The 24,486-nt window shown below is 44.0% G+C and overlaps 1 protein-coding gene across 4 annotated transcripts in view; it reads left to right on the forward strand.

Moving 5' to 3' along the window:
- Positions 1–4,215: 4,215 nt before the first annotated feature.
- The window catches only part of ahctf1 (AT hook containing transcription factor 1), a 101,694-nt gene continuing 81,423 nt past the window's right edge, over positions 4,216–24,486 (forward strand). For 2 of the 4 annotated variants that reach the window (XM_052012156.1, XM_052012159.1), the window contains exons 1-2: positions 4,216–4,457; positions 6,823–6,877. The gene's annotated coding sequence lies outside the window, so the exon portion shown is untranslated. Of the gene's footprint in view, positions 4,458–6,822; positions 6,878–14,892; positions 15,021–24,486 lie in introns of all 4 variants that reach the window. The other 2 variants (XM_052012157.1, XM_052012158.1) reach the window with 2 other exon arrangements.

Consider the following 24,486-nt stretch of genomic DNA (forward strand, 5'->3'; position numbering starts at 1 on the left):
TGCTTGTCTCCATGTAACACTGCTGGAGAGCACAGAGGTCAGAGTGGGATGGGGAATTAAAATGGCAGGCAACTAGAAGCTCAGGGTCACTGCAGCAGGCTGAGCAAAGGTGCTCCACAAAGTGATCACCCAATTTGTATTTGGTTTCTCCATTGCTGAGGAAGGCACATCAGGAAAGGAAGTAAAAATACAGATATTGCACCTCCTGCAATTGTATGGAAAAGGGCCATCTGAATGGGAGTAACAGGAGGGGATGGGTTAGGATGGATAATTAGTATCCCCAGTTCCAAGTCTTCATTAATACCAATACCAGATTCAGAAGACAATTGATAAGTTATGGGCAAATTTAGTGTCCGGATTGGATTTGGGAGAAACAGTGAGCGTTTGAAGCCAATACTTGTACAGTTAATATTGGGAGATTCAGTGAGGTCAGTTAAAGATGAATTCCTGATCTCCCAATCTACCTTGCCATGGTCATTGTGCTTTTTGTTTACCTGCACTGCACTTTCTCTGTAGCTGCTGCACTATATTCTGTATTGTTTTCATTTTACTACCTTAATGTACTTGTATATGGCACGATCTGCCTTGATGGCATGCAAACAAAAGTTTTTCACTGTATCTCAGTACCCATGGCAATAATAAACCAATAATTAACCATTTGCTCATGATCTGAGATGCCAGTATCAATAACAAAGTTATGATTTGTGGGACATACCCAAAGAAGATGTTACAGTAGAATACAAGAAAATTTCAGACAAAATAGTGATAGATTCTGAAAGGGATTGTAGGAGGTCTTGAAAAGGATCATCAACCAGCATCCAGTGGGGACATTAGTCACACCAACATTACCGGGAATGGCCCAGGTAGTAGGAAAACCTGTGATACATTTGAACTTGTAAATTCCTAAGTGTAAGAATACAAATGTAACCTTAAAAAGAAAAGGTAATCTGTATAGCATATGTAGGTGGTAAAAAGTAACTACCAGCTTAAGTATTGTGTTGTGTGCTCTCTAGTTTGTAACAATGTATAAGATAAGATACCTTTATTAGTCACATGTACATCAAAACACAGTGAAATGCATCTTTGCGTAGAGTGTTCTGGGGGCAGCCCACAAGTGTCGCCATGCTTCCAGCACCAACATAGCATGCCTACAGCTTCCTAACCTGTACGTCTTTGGAATGTGGGAGAAATTATTGAGGCTTCAGACTAGAATGAATAGATAAGTTCCCCTTATGCTCTTCGTCGTTTTGAATTTAGCTAACACACCACAGTATCTTATGGAGAATCTGAAATGCATTTCAAATAATGGACTAAGATCTTGCTAATGAGAAAGCTCTGCTGGCTGTATCTGTTCAGCAATCTGTTTGGTGACCAGAGGCTTGAGGTACCCACCAAAGCTTTAAAAATGACCTAAAGCAATGATGACTAAAGTGAATTGAAAAAGTCACAAAAGTAACCATATATGGGCAATGAAATACCTATAAATTGGGGGGGGGGGGTCAAACTGTGACACACTTGGAGAAGAGGAGACTGTATTCAAGCACAGCTGTATCCCAAGTGTAAGTAGCCCCTGTTGTTCATGGCCAGTATAGTAGTCCCTACTCCTGGAAACAACTTTTTTTTAGCCTCCTGGTACAGGTGCTGGTGAGCTTTCTTGGCCATGGCCTCTACATGGTTGGACCAGGACAGGCTATTGGTGATGTTCACTCGTAGGAACTTGAAGCTCTCAACCCCAGCACCATTGACGTAGACAGGAGCATGTGCACCCCCTGCTTCCTGAAGTCAATGACCAGCTCTTTTGTTTTGCTGATATTGAGGGAAAGATTGTTGCCATGGTACCATGTTACTAAGCTCTCTATCTCCTTCCTGTACTCCGACTCATCGTTATTTGAGATATGGCCCACAATGATGGTATTATCTGCAAACTTGTGGATGCAGTTAGAGCAGAATCTGATCACGCAGTCATGAGTTGTAGGGAGTAGAGTAGGGGCTGAGGACTCAGCCTTGTGGAGCACTAGTGTCAAGAATAATTGTGGCAGAGGTGTTGTTGCCTATTCCATCCTCAACTCTTCCATCACTAAGAATTGAATTGTAATTGAAATTTAACAGCTCTGGATTTAATGAAATGACAAGATGACTGCTGAGTTTTAGAAAAGGAACAAACTGTGTAAGGAATGAATACATTTGTAATCTTTTGAAAATTGATGATGAATGCAGCATATTACTGGGAAGTTTCTGTTTCCTTGCAAATAGAAATTTAGAGCATTCAAATAGCCAAAAATGCTTGCCTGATTATCCACTGGATTTTTCAAGTCTTTCTCCTTCTTTCCCTTGCTTTCGAGGAACTTACAAATCTGATGAAAGATACCCAAGAATCTTTCAAGTACTTTGTGACAAGACAACCATTTTACTTCACTGGGTATGATTAAATCACTGTATTCTGTCTCATAATCCCCATAATGCTCAAAATTGCTGGTGATTTGGTGTTGTTGCAACAATGACATTGACCACCTTCACAACTGAATTCCTGTTCAAGTGGAAATGAAAGATCTATTTGTATAATATTATATTCTGGCCAACATTCAACCATTGGTCTAGTTGTTTTATCCATAAAATGGATGACTTAGAATAGAAACCGAGTTAGGAAGCCATGGAGGGAATATCTGTAGCAGAGGGGAGTCATGATCCAAGAGATAGGTGTAGGCAGCAGAGAACTGGCATTCAGTATTCATAAGGCAGTTTGCCAAACAGCAACTTCACTACCATCTAATAATGTTTAGATTGATGGGTGGGTAAGCAAGTGAAAAATTGAGAGAATTGGAAATTGCACTACCACTTTACAATTAAAAGTTATGTAACAGTTAAGGTGCCAGATGGTGGAATCTGTGTGTAAAATGTGTAAAGGTGGAGGCCTAATCAGATAAGAAATAGCAGAAGGCCATCTGGCATTTTATGCCTTACATGCCACTCAATGATCAAGACTGGTCTCTTAGCTCAAGTGCCATTTTCACTTTGCACTGATCCCACATCACTTGATTTACTTAATATCCAAAACTTCATTGATCTCCATCTTGAATATACTCTGACTCAGCCTCCACAGTCCTCTTGGATACTGTCCTCAGAAGTCAAGGCCATTCTGAGACTTGAGAGTCAGTTGTGGTTCAGAGTTGTTTGTATTTTCACCAAGTCAGAAAGTCTTTGGTTCCAGACCTGTTAAGCAAAGACTCTACCTACTCTCTTACATTGATGCAAAATACCACATATGATTATTCTGAAGAACAGGGGAAGTATCCTCAAAGCCCTGGCCAATATTTGTTGCTCACTCAATGCAACTTGAATTTGCTTAGAAAAAATCTGGCTGGCTATTTGCTGTGCACAATGTGGCTGTTTATCTGATGCTATATGCCAGTGATGTTGCTGCATAAAAGCTTTTCAATTGTACCTGTGCATACATTGAAATTGGTTTATTATGGTCACTTATACCGAGGTACAGTGAAAAACTTGTCTTGCATACCGATCGTATAGGTCAATTCATTACACAGTGCATTTACAATGAGTTAGTACAGAGTGCGTTGATGTAGTACAGGTAAAAACAATAACTGTACAGAGTAAAGTGTCATAGCTACAGAGAAAGTGCAGTGCAATAAGGTGCAAGGTCACAATAAGTACACCTGTGCAGATGACAAAAGACTTTGACTTCCTTAAATTGCAGTAGTGACTTCAAAAGGACTCCAAGGTGACATCATGGAGGGCAACTACATGAGCGCAACCCTTCCCTCTATCTATCTCCCTCCCTCCCATCGTGGAGGAAGGCTGGGACGTGCACAGGAAGAGGTGATACTGGACGGAGGGAAGGGAAGGTCGAAAGGATTTCAGAGGCCATTAACATCCCGGTCTGAACGAGCTTCTGGTGAACAAACCCACCTGCAGGTCCCAGACGGCGGCCCTAACCCCTTACACAAGGCAAATGAGACCCAGAGGCCAAGGATTAGCACAAGTCCTGAACTATACGTGAATGGGGGGGGGGGGAGAAGAAGAGAAGGCAGAAGTTTTCAACCCAACCGAGGACTCACGCTGCACCGCCTCCTCGCCTTCCGCCCGCTCGCAGTTTGAATAAAGTTTGTTGAATCAAACCGCAGGATTTTTGAAGGCGCCGGGGGTTCCCGCCGTGGGCGCGCGGGCGGATCTCGCGAGAGTTGGGCGGCCGGACGGGGAACTGGAGCGAGGAGCAGTGCGCAGCTCCGGCGGGGGAATGGCGCTGACGTTAAAGTGAAAGGAGCGGGAGAGAGGAGCCGGGCACAAAAGGAAAGCAAAAGACACCCTCTCGGCGAGAGTCGGCGCCCAGACTACTGAGAGGAGTGAGCCGACGAAAGCGGGGCCGGTGCCCTGGATTAATGACACGGCCGCCGGCTTCATCCAGCGGTGGCGGTGCTGCTGCTGCATCCGATCGCAAGCAGGTATAGGTCTCCGCCCGCCCGCCCGGCCGGCACCTGATCGGACCCTGATCTGGGAGTGGGTGGAGATGTGTGGGTGGGGGGGAGAGAGAGGCCGCTGCTTCCACCGCCGCGGGGTTACTTTTAGGCGGCGTGCGTGGGGTGGGAGGTGACTCACGGCTGTGTAGGCCTCGGCGTGCGCGGTCGGGGTCGCACACAGATTGCCCAGCGCTGGAATACCCGCTGCAGCAACGTGGTTTTCGAGCTTGGGAGGAATTGTGGTGGGATGGAGGGGGGGGGGGGGGGGGACAAGGATGTGTTTGCATCATTTCGCTCAGATGCAAGCATTTCCTTTCTGGCGTTCCCCTGGCCAAATTGACGGTGCAGTTAATGTGCCTCTGATCCTGCTCGCATTGAAGTCTCCTAAATCTTAATGGTGGTGAAGTCCACGGGGAGTTGAACCCCCACACCCACCCCCACCAGCCTCCTCCGTCTTATTTGGAAACGTTATGCTATGATTCGTAGTTTGGAGGAGGAAATCTGTAGGTTGTACTTGTGAACAAGAAACCAGATCTTCGTTAAATCAGGGGTTTCTGTAGATCGGCATCTGGAATGTCCATTGTACGTGTTTGGGACCAGAAACGTTTAAATGGAGCTAATCCGATGTCGTGAGATGATGAGTGTTGGAAGCCACTCACGTCTTGCAGTTTAGTATTAATGTCTAACTTGCAGTAAAAACTGCATATGTTGGAAACCTGAAATAAAAGCAGGAAAGTTAGTAATACTCACGAGGTCAAACATCGTCCGTGGAGTTAGCATTTCAGGCCGATGATCGATGTATCTCTTCCCACAGATGGTAGCTGACCTTGTGACTATTTCTGGCGTTTTATTTCTTCTGTAGGAATAGGTTTTGAAATGTACATTTTAACCGCCCAGGAAAAAATATTTACGTTTAATTTCAGAAATTAGTATTTGTGCCTTGACATTCTGCATCAAGTATGTTCTTATTTTGTATTCTGACACAATATATTTCATATTAGGCATGTTCAAATTTGTTTATGTAATACAGATCTTTTTCACTGTGTCGCGTGTAAACGAGTACGTTGCAGTCCTGTATACTGACACTGACATCGTTGATTTTAAGGCTTACGAACATGAGCAATGAAATTTAAAATAGTGACATGGAGAGAGAACGAGATACAAGTAAATAAAAGGAAAATTAAGCGCTGTAATTTTGAAATGGAGGCAAAGGTATGCAAGTCCAAAATACCAACAAAAGAGAGGCAGGTTTTGAACTCTGTGCTACTCTACCTATTTGATTAAGATTAGGTTAAATTGCTTGGGGGGGGGGGTGATATCGCGTCTGCTTTCCTGGCATCCTGTAGTTCATCAGGGAATTGTGCTTGATCACTATAATAATGATGACTTCTATTTACCTTAATGGAATAAAATATGCCAACAGCGTTATCAAACAAAATTCAACACCAGCCACATATTAGGACAGATGATGAAAAGTTGGTGAGAATGCTAGTTTTAAAAAAAAGGGGGGGAATGGTTTAGAGTGGCAATTTAGTATGTTAAGGCACTGGGAGCTGACAATGTTGGAGCTTATAAATGTGATTTTTAAAAAATTGAAGGATTACTGTATCTGAGCACTAAAGGGCTGAGGCAACCGAGGGATTTGATAAGGGTAAATATTTAAATTCGAAGGCATTATAACCAAAAGCTAATATCAGTAAACAAAGATGATGAATTGGACTTGATCTGAGCAAACAATAATGGATAATTAAAATTGATCGAACGAGTAGGGTGTGTTGGAATGATAACCTTAAGCTAGCAATGGCATGGATGAGCATTTCCGTAGCGGCTGAACTGAAGCAAGGGCCGTGTCAGGTGATGGAAATGGATGTCCCGAACAAGAATATGGATGTGTCGTCTGAAACTCATTTTGGGGTCAAGTATGAACAACCTGGTTCAGTTTAAGATGGTTGTTAGGGAGAATGATAAGGCAGGACATTTGGGAGTGAGGTTTCATTGGAGGAAGGTGCATCAGTACTTACATTGGACAGTCTGGCAGTTTGGAGACACTGGAGAGGAGGTGGTCGTAAGCTAAAGCTGATAGTCATCCCTTGTATGTAAAAACTGAAGCAATGTTTTTGGGTGCCGTTGCCAATGAAAATTAAGAGTTGGAGCAGTGATGAATACAGAAAGTAGTGAGGTAGTGGCAGGGAAGCAACTTGTAAACTGACATGCAATTCTTGTGCAATGACTTTTCCAATGGACTTATTGTCTTAGCTGACATCAGTTGGATTGAGACGTGGTGCTGCTTGGTCAGAGCTGGAAGATTGTATGAGCCAAAGATAATATTACCTTTTAAATTTTTTTTCAGGCACTGGCTTCTGATGAGGATAACGTAGCTCTGCAGTTGTCTACCAGCAGTGAAGGTAATGCTGTCATCAAGCTGTGGATTACCACAGTGAACCACAGCTTGCAACTTCTGAGGCCACTGTTCTTTGGTAGGGTAGTTACTTTGTATCAGCTGCTATTCTGCGGTCTTTATAGTTTCCTTTAAGTAGGTTTATGTATGTTTCTAAATCTTAAAAAGAAAATACTTGCTTAATAGTACACATTCAGTAGTCCTGTTCCTACTCAGTAGCCAGATGTATTTGAGGTTTTTGAATCTCCTGTGGATAATTTACCTGCTTGTTGTTAAAAGTAGAATTGTACTATTATAGGTTCCACCTTTTGATTTAAATGGTCAGATCAAATTTCTTTGGCAGCATTAGAACTAATTTGGATAAAGTTTTGTCTTGAGCAATGCTGTTCTCCAAAAAAAAAAATTCACCACTTAAATCTGTCAAACTTTGGATTTTAAGTGATTGAGAAGTCATTGTTTTAAATTGATACATCATGCTTATTTATTTTGAATAAGAGAAAGTACAGATGTGAAAACAAAATATCTCGTTTTGTTGAAGGGTTGTATTCTGCGTGGAGGTCGGTGACCAGTGGTGTACCTCAGGGATCTGTACTGGGACCCTTGCTCTTTGTGATTTTTTTTTTATAAACGACCTGGATGAGGAAGTGGAGGGGTGGGTTAGTAAGTTTGCGGATGACATAAAGGTTGGGGGTGTTGTGGATAGTTTGGAGGGCTGTCAGAGGTTACAGAGGGACATAGGATGCAAAGTTGGGCTGAGAAGTGGCAGATGCATTTCAACCCAGATAAGTGTGAAGTGGTTCATTTTGGTAGGTCAAATATGATGGCAGAATATAGTATTAATGGTAGGACTCTTGGCAGTGTGGAGGATTAGAGGGATCTTGGGGTCCGAGTCCATAGGATGCTCAAAAGCGGCTGTGCAGGTTGACTCTGGTTAAGAAAGCATATGGTATATTGTCCTTCATCAATCGGGGAATTGAATTTAGGAGCCGTGAGGTATTGTTGCAGCTATATAGGTCCCTGGTCAGACCCCATTTGGAGTACTGTGCTCAGTTCTGGTCACCTCACTACAGGAAGGATGTGGAAGCCATAGAAAGGGTGCAGAGGAGACTTACAAGGATCTTGCCTGGAATGCGGAGCATGCCTTATGAAAGCAGGTTAAGGGGACTCGGCCTTTTCTCCTTGGAGCGACGGAGGATGAGGGGGGACCTGATAGAGGTATATAAGATGATGAGAGGCATTGATTGGGTAGATAGTCAGAGGCTTTTCCCCAGGGCTGAAGTGGCCACAAGAGTACATAGGTTTAAGGTGCTGGGGAGTAGGTATAGAGATGTCAGGGGTAAGTTATTTACTCAGAGAGTGGTGAGTGCTTGGAATGGGCTGCCGGCAATGGTGGTGGAGGTGGATACGATAGGGTCTTTTAAGACACTGTTGGATAGGTACATGGAGCTGAGATAAATAGAGGGCTATGGGTAAGCCTAGTAATTTCTAGGGTAGGGACATGTTCGGCACAGCTTTGTGGGCTGAAGGGCCCGAATTGTGCTGCAGTTGTTCCATGTTCTAAAAATGTACATTAACTCCATTTGATTGCATTGATTTATATCAGATAATTGTGCAGTGGGCCAGGGGCAATTTGTCATCTGCTTTCCCTTATTTTAATCTTGAACAGCAAATTAATTTGCCTCCATTTATGACAACTTGCCCAGTCATGTTGCTGACTGAACTGTGATTCAATAGTTAGTCATCTTTTTCTTGCTCTCCACATTAAAGGCAAGAGAATGTTAGTAGGTACTTCTGCCAACCTGTACAAAAATCGAAGATGTACTTAATGGAAGTATAACTTTATGCTGCTCTCCCCGACTACCACTGGCTACTGCTTATTCTATTGATGCCAGGAGTTTGCAAGTGTAGCCAATCACTCTGCTGCAGTTGAAAGTCGTCTTTCAACCAATTATTTGATTTTTAACAAAATGGTTTAGGGTTGAGTCAGTATTACTTGATTTTTATTTCTGTCAAATTGTCATTGTTTGCTTAGGTAACATACCTGCTGACTATTTGTTGTTAGTTGTCTTTCAGAGATGTTTCAAAACAAAATTTATCTGTGGTCAAAATTAAGTCACTAAGAGGGCAAGGTACCATTGGTACTTTGTACAATGTAGTTTTTCTCTTTCTTTTAGAGCAGTCAACCTCTGGATACCTTGCTGTTGCTACATTTGTGTTAAAGATGATACTGAATTATGTTCAATATCAATAAATAGAAAAGTGCAAGTTTTTTTTTAACTGCATTGCATGAATGGTGGCTGGGCAGCTGTGTAGAAAATACTGTACAGTATAATAAACTAGCAGGCCAATAAGTGTGAGCAATTTTAAATATTATGAAATTGAGTGGGATAAAGATTATACATATGATCGAAATAAGTTTTTTTTTAACAGTGCACCAAGCTGCTTTAAAGAAAGAGGTACTTGTCTGAAGACCTTATAGTTTGTAAACAGTTGAGTCAAAGCACAAAAGTTTTATTTTCCCACCTGAATGTTATAATGTGTCAAAAAGTACTGAAATACAGAAGGTGCACTTCAGATAGAAGCGTTTCTGACCCATAAAAATGTAAGTAGGAGACCATGGAGCCCCTCAAAGCTGCTGTGCCATTAAATAAGATCATGGCTGATGTGAATGTTAGTCTGTATGCCGCTTTCTTACCTCATCCCCAACGTTATTATTAAGTGGGACAGAAAAACTGACAACTGGGATGATGAATTAGTAATAGAAAAGTGCAATTGTGAGATGAGTGGGGAAAAAATGAAAAGGAGAGTTTATCAAATTATGTAGATCAACAGATAAATGAATACACTGAAACTGCTGAAATGTGAGAGTGATGGTAATAACACTGATAAAACCATAGAGATCAGGAAAATGAAAAGGGGCCAACATTTGGAATAAATATTAGCAGGTGAACTAGCAGAGTTGCTCAGTACTTGCAGATAATGGGATAATCATGCACACGAAAATGTCAGTTTCCACAATTAATGTAAATAAGAATTTGGATGTACAAGAGTAGATTGTGTAACAGTTATGAATGATACTCAAAGGAAGAATTTATAGTGAATAAGTCACTGAGCATTGTTGTCATGCACTTCAGTGTAGTGAAATAAGGCAAAGGAAAGTTATCAGGGATGTACACTGCAGATTTTTTTAATTGATATGCAAATTATACTGGGGAAATGTGCATTTTTGTTGAAGAAATGAGTACCAAACTTGTATACATGAGGATTGATTGGAGATTAATCTGAGAGTGCCTTCAATATGATTTAGCTTTCTGGTCCTTTGACCAATTGAGCTTTTGGGGTAGTTGTGGCTATTTCTGGCATGTGCTTTAACTTTAAATGTTTTATTTATAAACACCAGTAGAACAGTACTAAGTGAACCCCATTCACTTCCAAAACAGTATCTCCACATGGACACTTTAAAAGAAAGAAGAGCTTGCATTTGTGTAGTATCGTTTGCATCCCATTTTAGGATATCCGAAACTGCTTTACAACCAATAAAGTGCTTTGAAATGTAATGAAATACAAGATTTTCTTACCACAAGCTCTGACAAGGATGATCTTGAATGAATAAGTGGACAATCTCTGCAGTGTTGAGAAGGGATACATTTTGCCAATAGATGGAGGATGCAGTGGGACCTTTAAGGTCTCAGCTGAAAGTCAGCACTTCTGACACACCGCAGCTCTCCCTTATTACACTACAATGAAGGCCAAAATTCATGTGATGCAGTGTGATTTGAACCAACAACCTTTGGACTTGATGGGAGTGTTCAGCATTGAGCCACAGTTGGGTTCTGTTGGTAGGATGCACAAGATGGGGATTGCAGAAGTTGAACTGTATGCCTGTGTAATTTTTGTTCAATATAAGATCAGATTTTTCTTGATTCTAATTTTTTTTAACCAGTTATTCTAATTCCAGACTGTTGATTAGCAAAAACTAATTTCTAACCAGCAGTAATCATTTGTTACATAAAAGATTTTGATTTAGAATTGTGTGCATAATTGGAAAAGTCAACTATTACAGCTAAGTATATAGTTGGTTAAAACAAACAATGCTCATTGTTAGTAAACTTATTCTGTCCTCTTCCAACACCACCCCTCACATCTGGCCACGAATTGTGTATCTCTTGAATTCCCATTAACTTGTTCCTGATTCAGCTTTGTCTTTACAACACGACCAAGGTCTGTGATAGTTTCACACCATGTTCTTAAATACTCACATCTTCACTTATGGCATTGAGGATAAAGGGTGTATTGAAATAACTTCATTAATCTTCATCTTGTTGTTGAATATCAAGAAAGGAATACTTTAATTTCAAGTTATTAAATTTATGCAAGCCAAAAGAAGTTTGTGGATTATTTTATAATTCTTCATTCTGCTCCAATTCTCCCTTCCTCTAAAATAGGCTATGTTTAATCAAGAACATATCTTGATCCTAAGATAAATTCATTTTGATTTTATTAAGTTTTAATGAAACTCTCACAAGTTATAATATAACATTCCATCCTTGGACTAATTGTTGGAGTTATTTGCAATAGATGACATTCATATTCATATCACATCTACCTCCCAAAGGCAGGGGGAGTTTTTTCAATATTAACAGATGTTTCATGCAGATTCCACAGTAAATCAAGTTTTGTGATAGAATTTAAAAGAATATTTAACAAATGTTTAGAAAGAAGGACTTTATGGACTAGATGCCTGTGACTAGTGGTATGCCTCAAGGGTAGATGCTAGGCCAGTTTTTTTTCCCATGGATAGCAACGGTTTGGATGAGAGTGTACAAGGCATGGTTAGTAAGTTTACAGATGACACTAAAATAGGTGGTGGTGTAGATGGCGAAGATGGTTATCGAGAATTACAGCGGGATCTTGATCGGCTAGGTGAGTGGGCCAAGGAATGGCAAATGGATTTTAAATCGGACTTGTGAAGTATTGCATTTTGAGAAGACAAATCAACGTAGTACTTCCCCAGTGAACAGTAGGGCCCTGGGGAGTGTTGTAGAACAGAGGGACCTAGGAGAACAAGTACGAGGTTACCTGAAAGTGGCGTCACAGGATGATGAAAAGGGCTTTTAGGCAAGCTAGACTTCATCAGTCGGGGCATCGAGAATAGCAGGTGGGATGTTATGTTGCAGTTGTACAAGACGTTGGTGAGGCCGCATTTCAAGTACGTTCAGTTTTATTCACCCTGTTGTAGGAGAGAGTGTAGAGGAGATTTACGAGGATGTTGCTAGGACTCAAGGGCCTGAGTTACAGAGAGAGGGTGAGCACTTTATTCATTGGAGCAGAGGAGAATGAAGGGTGACTTTACAGAGGTGTATAAGTTCATCAGAATCAGGTTTATTATCACTGACGTATATCATGAAATTTGTTGTTTTGCAGCAGCAGTACAGTGCAAGACATAAAAATTACTACAAGTTACAAAAATAAATAAATAGTGCAAGAGAGGAATAATGAGGTCGTGTTCGTGGGTTCATGGATCGTTCAGAAATCTGACGGTGGAGGGAAAGAAGCTGTTCCTGAAACATTGAGTGTGGGTCTTCAGGCTCCTGTACCTCCTCCCCAATGGTAGTGACATGAAGAAGGCATGTCCTGGGTGGTGAGCGTCCTTAATGATGGATGCTTCCTTCTTGAGGTACCGCATCTTGAAGATGTCCTCGATGGCAGGGAGGGTTGTGCCATGATGGAGCAGGCTGAATCTACAACCCTCTGCAGCCCCTTTCGATCCTGTACATTGGAGCTTCCATACCAGGCGGTGATGTAACCAGTCAGAATGCTCTTCACCGTACATCTATAGAAATTTGCAAGAGTATTAGGTGACATACCAAATATCCTCAAACTGCTAATGAAATGGAGCCACTGCCGTGCCTTCTTTGTGATTGCATCAATGTGTTGGGTCCAATATAGATCCTCTAATGTTGACGCCCAAGAACTTGAAACTGCTTATCCTTTCCACTGCTGACCCCTCAATGAAGACTGGTGTGTGTTCTCCTGACTTCCCCTTCATGAAGTCCACAATCAGTTCCTTGGTATTTTTGATATTGAGTACGAGGTTGTTGTTGTGACACCACTCAACCAACCGATCTATCTCACTCCTGTACCCCTCCTCATCGCCATCTAAGATTCTGCAAACAACAGTGGTGTCATTGGTGAATTTATAGATGGCGTTTGAGCTGTGCCTAGCCACACAGTAGAGTGTAGAGAGAGTAGAGCGGTGGACTAAGCACGCATCCTTGAGGTGCGCCTGTGTTGTTTGTCAGCGAGGAGCAGATGTTCCTACCAATCCGCACGGACTGTGGTCTCCTGATAAGGAAGTCGAGGATCCAGTTGCAGAGGGAGGTACAGCCGCCTAGGTTTTGAAGCTTGTTAACTAGTACTGAGGGGATGATGGTGTTGAACGCTGAGCTGTTCATGGTACGGCATGGTAGTGTAGCAGTTAGCATAACACTTTACAGTGCCAGTGACCTGGGTTCAATTCCCGCCACTGTCTGTAAGGAGTTTGTATGTTCTCCCCGTGTCTGCGTGGGTTTCCTCCCACATTCCAAAGACGTACGGGTTAGGAAGTTGTTGGCATGCTATGTCGGTGCCAGAAGTGTGGCGACACTTGAGGGCTGCCCCCAGAACACCCTATGCAAAAAGATGCATTTCACTGTGTGTTTCAATGTACATGTGACTAATAAAGAAATCTTATCTGTAATCGATGAATAGCAGCCCAATGTATGTTTTGCATGAGGGGCATAGATATGGTGAATGCGCATGGTCTTTTTCCCAGGCTTGGGGAAATCAAGAACTAGAGGGGCATAGGTTTAAGGTGAGAGGGGTGAGATTTCATAGGAACCTGAGAGGCAACTTTTTCCACCCAGAGGGTGGTTCATATATGGAATGAGCTGCCAGAGGAAGTGGTTGAGGCATTAACAACATTTCAAAGGCACTTGGGCAGATACATGGATAGGAAAGGTTTAGAGGGATATGGGCCAAATGTAGCTGCCAGAGGAAGTGGTTGAGGCATTAACAACATTTCAAAGGCACTTGGGCAGATACGTGGATAGGAAAGGTTTAGAGGGATATGGGCCAAATGTAGGCAAATGTGGGGTTGGCATGGACTAGATGGGCCAAAGAGCCTGTTTCCCTTCTGTATGACTCCAGTTCTATGACTTGCATTCACATGCAGGAAAGTTTTATAACTTCAGGACCTGTGAGGGTGTTTTACAGTTAATGTACAATTTTAATGCAGTTACTGTTGTAATGTAAGAAATGTGGTAGCCAATTTGTGCATAATAGGTTCCAACAAACATTGAGGTAAATGAACAGATTTTCTGTCTGTTTTAGATATGGTTTTGAAAAGAAAGTTGCTGGAGTATTGGGTGAAACTTGTCCATTCTTATGAATGTTTCATTTGTGTCCACCTGAGAGAACAAACCCTCCAGTATCATACAACAGTATTGGCCTAAGCATTGGGATCATAAGCCTGCTGTGCAATGTATTGTTTTCTTTATGGTTTTTTGAATATAGAATCTAAATTTTTAATCAAAATTTTCAAAGCTTGTGTTTTGCATGTTCGAATGACTATTTTTCTTTTCAAGCAAGTTCTAGTTGCTTTCACCATTTAAAGTAATTTTCTCCCAGGATTTTACCCATACTTTTATACCATTGTATAGGAGCTAAGTTAGATGTGGGCCTTGCATGCTTTATAAATTGTCAGCATTCCTATCAATAATAAGAATTCTCAGTGTTGTAGGTTCACTTTTGTATTTTGAATTATTAAGCAGCATCTTGTGTTTCTTCAACTGATGCTATCACCTTCTTTAAAAAATCTGAAGAACTTTAACTTGGGGTTTTCTGGGGATCTGTAAGATGTTGGAAAAATTCATTATTGTTCTCTCTTACATTTTGAAATTAATTTGTACCTTTTATGTTGGAAGCCTTATTATCATATGCAGAGATTTGTTATTGAGAATTGGGTATTTCCTTTTTTTAAAGGAAATATTTTAATGATGTATCCAAGTCCGGGGAGAATGTACATACTGTAGCAGCTAGCTACACACTACAAAATGAAGACACAGAGTCGCTGGTTCGAAATCAGAAGTCGAATGAACGACAGGGGCACAGTATGCGTTTAATATCCCAAAACTTCCCGCGCTACAGTTCCCGTGCTGATGTCACGCGCAGGTCACCTGACCTTCCCGCGCGCGGGCTTTCCTAGCCCGACAATGGGGAAGAAGGAGGGCCCCTCGCCATCTTGGATCGGGGCCTCCGACGTTCGCAATGTCGGGAGCCGGTTCGATGCCGGTGCGGTGAGTCGCTACAATACTATCAATATGATTTGAAAGCATCATGGAGCTTGGTAATTAAAGAACAAAGTGCATCCTAATGTAGCGATGGGCTATGCACTGAGCTAGAAGTAACGACACGCAGTCGGTAGGTTGCACTTGAGACTGGTTTATTGCGAACCTCGCCGTGCTGGCTTTTAAACAGTTAAGTTCTCGCCCTCTCTGGGCGGCGACGTCAGAGGTGCGCCACCAGAACCTCTTGCTGCGTGTGGGCTTTCTCCCCTCACTGGTGGAGAAGAAGGCCCAGCGCCATTTTGTGGCTGGCCTCTACCGATGCACGCGCCATTTTCGGAGCCGGTTCACCTGCGTGGAAGGTGGGTCGCCACATAACCCCCCCCGCCCCCCAGAACCAGCGATACACCCCCTGAAGTCCACAGACTGGGTCAGTCGCTGTTTGGGCGGTCTGCCTCTGCACTGCGGGGCCTGAACCTCAACCGGCAGCGCCAAGTCCACGTGGGCTGGTTTGAGCCGGTCCACCGTGAAAACCTCCTCTTACCCCCCAATGCCTAGAGCGAACGTGGACCTGTTGTTCCTGAGCACCTTGAACAGCCCCTCATACGGCCGCTGTAGTGGTGTCCGGTGTGCGCCCCTCCGTACGAATATAAACTTACAGTTCTGCAGGTCTTTGGGTAAGCAGGTTGGGATCTGTCCATGCCGTGAAGTTGGTACAGGGGCCAGGTTGCCGAGCCTCTTGCGTAGTCTGTCCAGGACTGCCGCGGGTTCTTCCCTTTGCCCCTTTGGGACTGGTAGGAACTCCCCTGGGACGACCAGGGGTGCGCCGTACACCAGCTCAGCTGACGAGTGTGCAGATCCTCTTTGGGTGCTGTGCGGATTCCAAGCAGGACCCAGGGAAGCTCGTCCACCCAGTCAGGCCCTTTCAGGCGGGCCATGAGAGCCGACTTCAAGTGACGGTGGAAACGTTCCACTAGTCCATTCGACTGTGGGTGGTAGGCAGTTGTGTGGTGTAACCGTGCTCTCAACAGTCTTGCTGTAGCCGACCACAGGCTGGAGGTGAACTGGGCGCCTCTGTTGGAGGTAATATGGGCCGGTACCCCAAAACGTGCTACCCAGGTTGCAATCAGCGCTCAGGCGCTGGAATCGGCAGTGGTGTCAGTGAGCAGGGCCGCCTCCGGCCATCTCACGAACTGGTCTACCATATTTAGGAGGTACCGTGCTCCCCTCGACACTGGCAGGGGCCCCACGATATCCACATGAATGTGGTCGAACCTCCAGCCGGTGGGTTCGAACTGCTGCAGTGGGGCTTTGGTGTGCCGCTGTACCTTGGCTGCTTGACACTGCGTGCACGTTTTGGCCCGTTCGCTGACCTGTTTGCGAAGGTCGTGCCACACGAACCTGCTGGAAGCCATCCGGATGGTTGTCCTGATAGATGGGTGTGCCAAGCCGTGTATGGAGTTGAAAACTCGCCGCCACCAGGCTGCCGGGACGATGGGGCGAGGTTGGCCGGTAGCCATGTCGCACAGGAGGGTCCTCCCACCTGGGTTACCAGGAAGACTTGCAGCTGCAAACCCGAGACTGCGGTGCTGTAGCTGAGCAACTTGTCGTCTGCCTGCTGCGCCTCCACCAGTGCTACATAGTCCACCCCCTGGGACAGGGTCTGGATAGCTGGCCTGGAGAGTGCGTCCGCCACGACGTTGTTCTTTCCCGAGACATGCTGGATGTCCGTCTTGTACTCAGAGGTGTAGGACAGATGTCACTGCTGGCGGGCCAACCAGGGATCGGACACCTACGTGAATGCGAAGGTCAACGGTTTATGGTCCGTGAACGCGGTGAAAGGCCTGCCCTCTAAGAAGTACCTGAAATGTCGGATTGCCAGATATAGCGCCAACAGCTCCCGGTTGAAGATGCTGTACTTGAGTTCGGGTTGCCGCAGGTGCCTGCTGAAGAACGCCAGGGGTTGCCAACGCCCCTCGATGAGTTGCTCCAGCACCCTACCAACTGCCGTGTTTGATGCGTCCACTGTAAGGGCGGTTGGAACATCCGTTCTGGGGCGCACCAGCATCGCGGTGTCTGCTAAGGCTTCCTTGGCTTGAATGAAAGCGGCCGCGGCTTCTTCATCCCAAATAATGTCCTTGCCTTTACCCGACATCAGGGTGAACAAAGGGCGCATGACACAGGCTGCTGAGGGGAGGAAACAGCGGTAGAAGTTGACCGTACCCACAAACTCCTGCAAGCCTTTGACTGTGTTGGGCCGGGCAAAGTGGCGGATCGCATCTACCTTGGCGGGCAGGGGTGTTGCCCCATCTTTGGTAAGCCTGTGGCCCAGGAAGTCGATGGTGTCGAGTCCTAACTGGCATTTGGCCGGGTTGATAGTGAGGCCAAAATCACTCAGGCGGGAGCAGAGCTGGCGGAGGTTGGACAGATGCCTGACAATTTCTGCCGGCTATGAGGATGTCGTCCAAATAGATGAACGCGAAGTCCAGGTCACGTCCCACTGCATCCATTAGCCGCTGGAATGTCTGTGCAGCATTCTTCAGGCTGAACGGCATTCGGAGGAACTCGAACAGGCCGAACGGGGTAATGAGTGCTGTCTTGGGGATGTCTTCAGGGTGTACTGGGATTTGATGGTATCCCTGGACGAGGTCCACTTTGGAAAAGACACTTGCCCCATGCAGGTTTGCTGCAAAGTCATGTATGTGCAGCACGGGGTAGCGGTCTGGGGCTGTCTGACCGTACGATCCCCAATTCCTCCATCCTCTTGAACTCCTCCTTCGCCAGGCAGAGCTTGTCCGGGGGAAGCTGTTGTGCGCGGACGTGGAGGAGTGGTCCCTTGGTTGGAATGTGGTGCTGTATTCCGTGTCTGGGGATGGCTGCCGTGAACTGCGGTGCCAGAACCGATGGGAAGTCCGCCAGGATTCTGGCGAATTCATTGTCTGACAGCGTGATGGAGTCCAGGTGTGGGGCTAGCAACTTGGCTTCGCCCAAGGAAAACATCTGGAAAGTCTTGGCATGGACCAGCCTTTTCCCGTACAAGTCGACCAGTAGGCTGTGAGCTCACAAGAAGTCCGCCCCCAGGAGTGGTTGGGCCACGGAGGCCAGTGTGAAGTCCCACGTGAACCGGCTGGCGCCGAACTGCAACTGCACTGTGCGGATGCCGTGGGTTCATATCGTGCTACCGTTTGCGGCTTCAGGGTGGGTCCCGGCTCCCTGTTGCGGGTGTCATACCCCATTGGGGGTAAGATGCTGATTTCCGCTCCAGTGTCGACCAAGAAGTGGCATCCCGACTGTTTGTCCCAGACGTACAAGAGGCTGTCCTGGTGGCCAGCCGCCGTAGCCATTAGCGGAGGCTGGCCTTGGTGTTTCCTGGGAACTCGCAGGGCGGGCAACACCGGCAGGCTTCTGTGCCCCACCGCTGGTGGTAGGAACATCACCGTACATTGGCCCCCTTACTCCTGCCTCTGGGTTGTGTGCACTCCGTTGCCGGGCCTGGTCTGTCCTGCTGTTGGGCACGTGGCTTGGTAATCTGTCCGACGGACGCCCCGCTTTCCTTCTTGGCTTTCCACAGCATGTCTGCCCGGGCCGCCACCTTCCGGGGGTTACTGAAATCTGTGTCGGCCAGTAGCAGATGTATGTCCTCGTGCAGTTGCTCTAGGAATGCCTGCTTGAACATGAGGCAGGGCTTGTGTCCGTCAGCCAGGGCCAGCATCTTGTTCATTAATGCTGATGGCGGCCTGTCTCCCAAACCGTCGAGGTGCAGCAAGCGGGCACCTCGCTCCTGCCGTGAGGGGCCGAAGGTCATGAGCAGCGCTTTGAATGCTGCATCTTTGCCTTCCTCCGGGGGCGACTGTATGAAATCTTCAACCTGGGCGGCTGTCTCCTGGTCAAGGGCGCTCACCACATAATAGTAATGTGTGGAATCAGAAGATATCTGCTGAATCTGGAACTGGGCCTCTGCTTGGTCAAACCACAAGCATAGTTGCAGTGTCCAGAAGGGTGGCAGTTTTAGCAAAACTACGTGAACGGATGAAGAGTCGATCATCTTTGGTCCAAATCCCATTTGGACCGTCGGGGTCACCAATGTAGCGATGGGCTACACACTGAGATAGAAATAACAACACGCAGTCGGTAGGTTGCACTCGAGACTGGTTTATTGCAAACCTTGCCGCGCTGGCTTTTAAACAGTTAAGTTCCCACCCTCTCTGGGCGGCGCTGATGTCAGAGGTGCACCACCAGAACCTCTTCCCATACGTGGGCTTTCTCCCCTCGCTGGTGGAGAAGAAGGCCCAGCGCCATTTTGTGGCTGGCCTCTCTGCCGACACGTGTGCCGTTTTCGGAGCCGGTTCGCCTGTGTGGAAGGTGGGTCACCACACTAAAATGATGCTAGTGCAAGGGGAGGGCAACTGGTATTTTTATGTATCCTTGCTACAAAGTATCTAAGCAAACTCGTAAAATAATTTGGTAAATGACTGAATTATGCATATCTTCCTGTTCTTGGGAACCTATTAATTGAATCAGTTATTTAATCAAACTAGTGACGTACAGTTGTGTTGACCTATCTCCATATGAACTATTATTGCTATGTAAAGTATTATAAAATTTTTTTATTAGAATAGGTACTGTTGCTTTTTCAATATGGAAAACATTGCGTTGAAATTCAAGTATAGAAAAGCATCATTTGGTCAAACTATGCCTATTTATGCTCTGTGCAAGCTTCCTTCCACCCGACTTCATCTAATCCTATCAGCATGTTCTTGAATTAATTTCTTGCTCATAATTAACCTTAACTACATGTAGCAAATTTTGTGTTTAATCCACTTTCCTGGTAGTTTCTGCATTCCTTCCTAGATTGATTATTTTTTTTATTCATTTCATACTATAACTGCAAAGCTGGGACTATAAAATGAAATGTTCAAGGATTTGTATGGTAACATGGGATGACCAAAACTGAACTCAGTTATTTGTACAATAGTTTTAATTCTTATAGTACCTTTTTAATGTACCCCTGAGGTAGTGTTTCAAATAGTCACAGAATGTTGCTCAAATACACTCTCACTTGGAAAAGAGAATTGATTTTCGGCATACGTTTGGGCACTTCTTGACTTTGGAAATTTGTATAAACTTTGATCAGTTAAAATGCAAATAGTTCCCCATTTGTGGATGAACCAATAAGGTTACGATTTCTTAAATCTTTTCAAACACCCCAAGTGAAATAATTTTTCCTCATATCGTCAGTTTATCCCCTTCTTCCACGAATCATTTTAAATTTATGTCCCCTGGTTATTGTCCTCTCTCAGGGAAATATGTCAGTCCCATTCCTCTTGTCTTGGCCTCTTATTATTTTAAGTAAGTCTCGCCTCATTTTCCTTTGTTCTAAAGAAAACTACCCAACCTTGTAACTAATTCTCCAACCTTGACAACATCCTTGTGACTTTGTGAACCCTCTCTAATAGTGCATGGGTATTCTAGCTGTGACCTAACAAATGTTTTGTATTGTTCAAACAGAACCTTCCTGTTCTTTTCATGAGCAAGGCACAGAATATAAGCTAGTATCCCAAATGCCTTCTTTCCCACCATTGCAAGCATGCCCTGACGAGATCTGTGGATATGGATTCCTGTTCTCTACATTTCTTGGTATTCTGCACTTATTGTATATTTCCTTGCCTTGTTTGACCTCTCCAGGAGTATTCTCTCACACTCTCAAATGCATTGCAGGATCAATTCCATTTGGTATGTTTGTGCCTAACCACTATATTGATCTGTTTATGCAGGCTAGCTCTTTCTAGCTCACTATCAGTCGACTGCAAATGTTAGTATCATTGGTAAGCTACTTGAATGTCACCCATATATTTAAATCCAAATCGCTCAGACATATTACAAATAACAAATGGCTTGGTTCTGAGCCCTGTGGATGACCACTATATAGTCCTTTAATTAGCAAAACCTCCCACTGAGCCAGTTTTTAATTCATCGTCACTTTCCTTTCATTTTCTTGGGTTTTCTGTAGGTTTTCATTTTCTTGATCAAGCTCCGTGTGGAACTTAAAATGTTAAAATCTGTGTATACTATATTAAATGTGTTACCTTCATTGGTGCACTTTTTATCATTGTAATTGAATTAATTTAGTTGGATACTTAATTTACTTGATTAACCTGACACTCAATATGTATTTATACTGTTCCCCACTGATATTGGGTTGAATGATCTATAGTTACTCAGTCTGTCTTTTTCCCTTTTTTAAATGATGGTACCACATCAGCATCCTTCCAGTCCTCCAGCAGCACACAAGACCAGTTAATTAAACTGGCAGTTCCTGCATTCAAACAGTATGTATAATTTCTAAACTTCCTTCATAATTTTCAAGCATTATTCAGTAATGTGGGTGGCACAGTGATGTAGCTAGTCGTGCTGTTGCCTCACAGCTCCAGTGAAGCAGGTGCAATCCTGATCTCTCTGGAGTTTGCAAGTTCTCCCAATGACTCTAGTTACTTTAGTTTCCTCCCAGGGTTGAGGATTAATTGGCCACTGCAGTTGCTCCTAGCATGTAGATGTGTTGAATGATGGTGGTAGAATCTGAATGTGGGAAGAATAAAATGGGATTAGTGTGGATGATATTTAGCATGGACTCAAGTGGGCCAACAGGCCTGTTTCTGTGCTGGTTGATTGTCCATGACTCCAGTTTGGTCATGAATTTGTTTTTAACTTCTGTTGAACAGAGTTATTTTTATTTTCAGCAATTTTTTTTGAAAAAAGGGTGAGGGGTATTAAGGATAATAACACACGGAATTCAAAATTGTTGATTACTACCAACCAACATCCAACAGCCCCTTCACTCCTTTCTCCCAAAGAGTTACTGCAGTCATTACACTAGCTAGCCTATTTTATTACTTATCTGAAAACCACTGTAATTGGTCAATGGTATGTGCATTTTGAAAACCACATCCTTAAATGTGTGATTGATTTTTAAAAAATGTTGCCAACGCCAGTTTATTGGCGTATTTAATAATAATCGGGGACAGGGGTGGGGGGTGACTTCTTTAATTATCATCTGTCATATCTGAAAAATTTCAAGCCCTCCTTTAAATTAGCTGGATGACTTTAACAAGTTTTTTTCCCCTGTCTTTAACCAAATTTATTCTTGGCAGCCTTCTGTTTCTCATCTGTTCCAATAATCTCTTTTTAGTAATGCCGATTAAGTAATAAAGATGGGCTAGGAGATTTGGGAGGCACTGTGTCACAGCTAGTAGAGCTGCTGTCTCATAGCACCAGAGTCTTAGGTTCAATCCTGACCTCTGGTGTAGGAGTTTGCACATTTTCCCTGTGACTGCATGAGCTTCCCTCGAATGGGGGATGTGTGGGTTGGTAGTTACTGTAAATTGCTCCTATTGTGTACATAAGTGGTGGAATTTTTGGGAATGTAGAGAGAATAAAAACAAAAAATGAGATTAATGTAGAAGAGTGATTGATGTCCAGCATGGAGTCAGTGGGCCAAAGGGCCTGTATGTTTGTTTCTTTGAGTGTGAGAACTCCCCTGCTATTCTTCAGCATGATGCCATTGGACCTTCCACATCCACCTGAGAGCAGACAGCTCAATTTAAAATTTCATTTGAAAGACATTTAAGTGAAGACCACACTGTTTGTACATGTCGCAACTCTCCCTGATAGTAAATGATGGCATTAACCATTTGCCATCACCATATCATCATTTACAAAAACATGGCTTAAAATGTATTTAGCCCACCTGGAATTTTGGCAGTTGAAGCAGCTATAACCAGATGCTTGAATTTACAGTGTAATTACTTTAATAATGTGTCTGTTATTGAGTAATTGTTTTTTTTTGTCTGTGCATCAGCTAGCCTTGTTTCCATTAGTCCCCTATTCCCACTGCAAATCCTTGAGCTGCTGCAACTGCTTGATCCCCTTTTGCCAATTTGTTCAGGTGATGCACATCCTGTGTTGATGATGTGCATTATCCTCAGCTGCTGATTGGTTCAGTGATCTTTGGCATGCTCTGGCACCTTGTGGCTGTTATGTAATTCGGCACCCTTTCACTTCTCTGGAATTGAGGATGACTTCATTCTGGTTTTGTGCATTGTGAGGTGATTTATGAGGCCACTGTGGCAACTGCAGACACTCTAATGGATGGGGTTGGAGATGCTTAGCAGGGCAAGTAGGTGGGTAGTTTGTGACGTGGTGCGCTCACACCAGTGACGCAAGGCTTTATGTGCTCCAGATACATGAACTTGAGCCAACTGTGTGTGATGAGGGACTTGGTGCTAAGGATGTTGGCCAGGAAGAAGATACTGCTGTTATTCAGCTTATCCTTTCAGTGAATTTTGGAGAATTTTGCAGACATTGTTGGTGGTATTTTTTCAAGTACCTTGATGTGGTAGACCAGATCTCAGAAGCATATTGGAGGATAGGGATTTTCTGCCACTCAGTGTGCTATGGGCTTTGTGCCATGTTTGAGGACTTGATCTTAAAACAATTTAAAGATTGATTTCAGACTGCACTAAGAGGTAGCTTGCGAAATTTGAGAAGTAGTCCACATTTTCAAGTGTTGTAGATAGATGAGGTCTCACTGTGAATCTTTATTGTATAGAACAGTGTTGTACTATAGCAGTACGTTATAATAAAAGTTTACAGCAAGACCTTGTCTACCTAGAGCACTTGAAAGATGCTACCAATGCTGTTTCGAGAAAATCTCCAAGTTTACTGGAAGGATATGAGAACCAATATGTATCTTAACCGAGGCCAACATCCCCAGAAATAAGGCCTTAATTATACTCTGTTGGGTAGGTCGCGTACTTTTCGACCTCATTAAAACCTTTGACTCTTCACTGGGAGGAACCTTGGAACATTCCTCAGATTTGGCTGTCCACAGAAATTCATCTCTATGTTGCATTTCCTTTATGAACTTAATCCACAGGCTGACAACGGAACCAATCTCATTGAAGTCTGTGTCAGGCAAGACTCTCTCAAGCAAGACTATTTCAGTTGTTCCACCACTAACAAACTTTCTGTAGGAGTGCATCTAATCTTCAGAAGTAGTGGGGAACTGTTCAAACTATGATGACAACACTCCAGAACCAAGGTCACTTGAACCTCAATACCTGAAGTATGCAGATGTTCCTTGCTTTTGCACATCCTCAGAGGCTGAACTGTTCATTGAAGCATGTAACAAGATGGGCCTTGCACTCAACATCCACAAGGCATATTTCAGCATTACCTTCTCCTTCCAGAGATAGTTTTGTGCAACAGAGCGCAAAAAATAAAGCAACCAGTAAAA

The sequence above is a fragment of the Pristis pectinata genome, chromosome 3 (genome assembly GCF_009764475.1).
Source record: "Pristis pectinata isolate sPriPec2 chromosome 3, sPriPec2.1.pri, whole genome shotgun sequence".
NCBI classification, from domain to species: Eukaryota; Metazoa; Chordata; class Chondrichthyes; order Rhinopristiformes; family Pristidae; genus Pristis; species Pristis pectinata.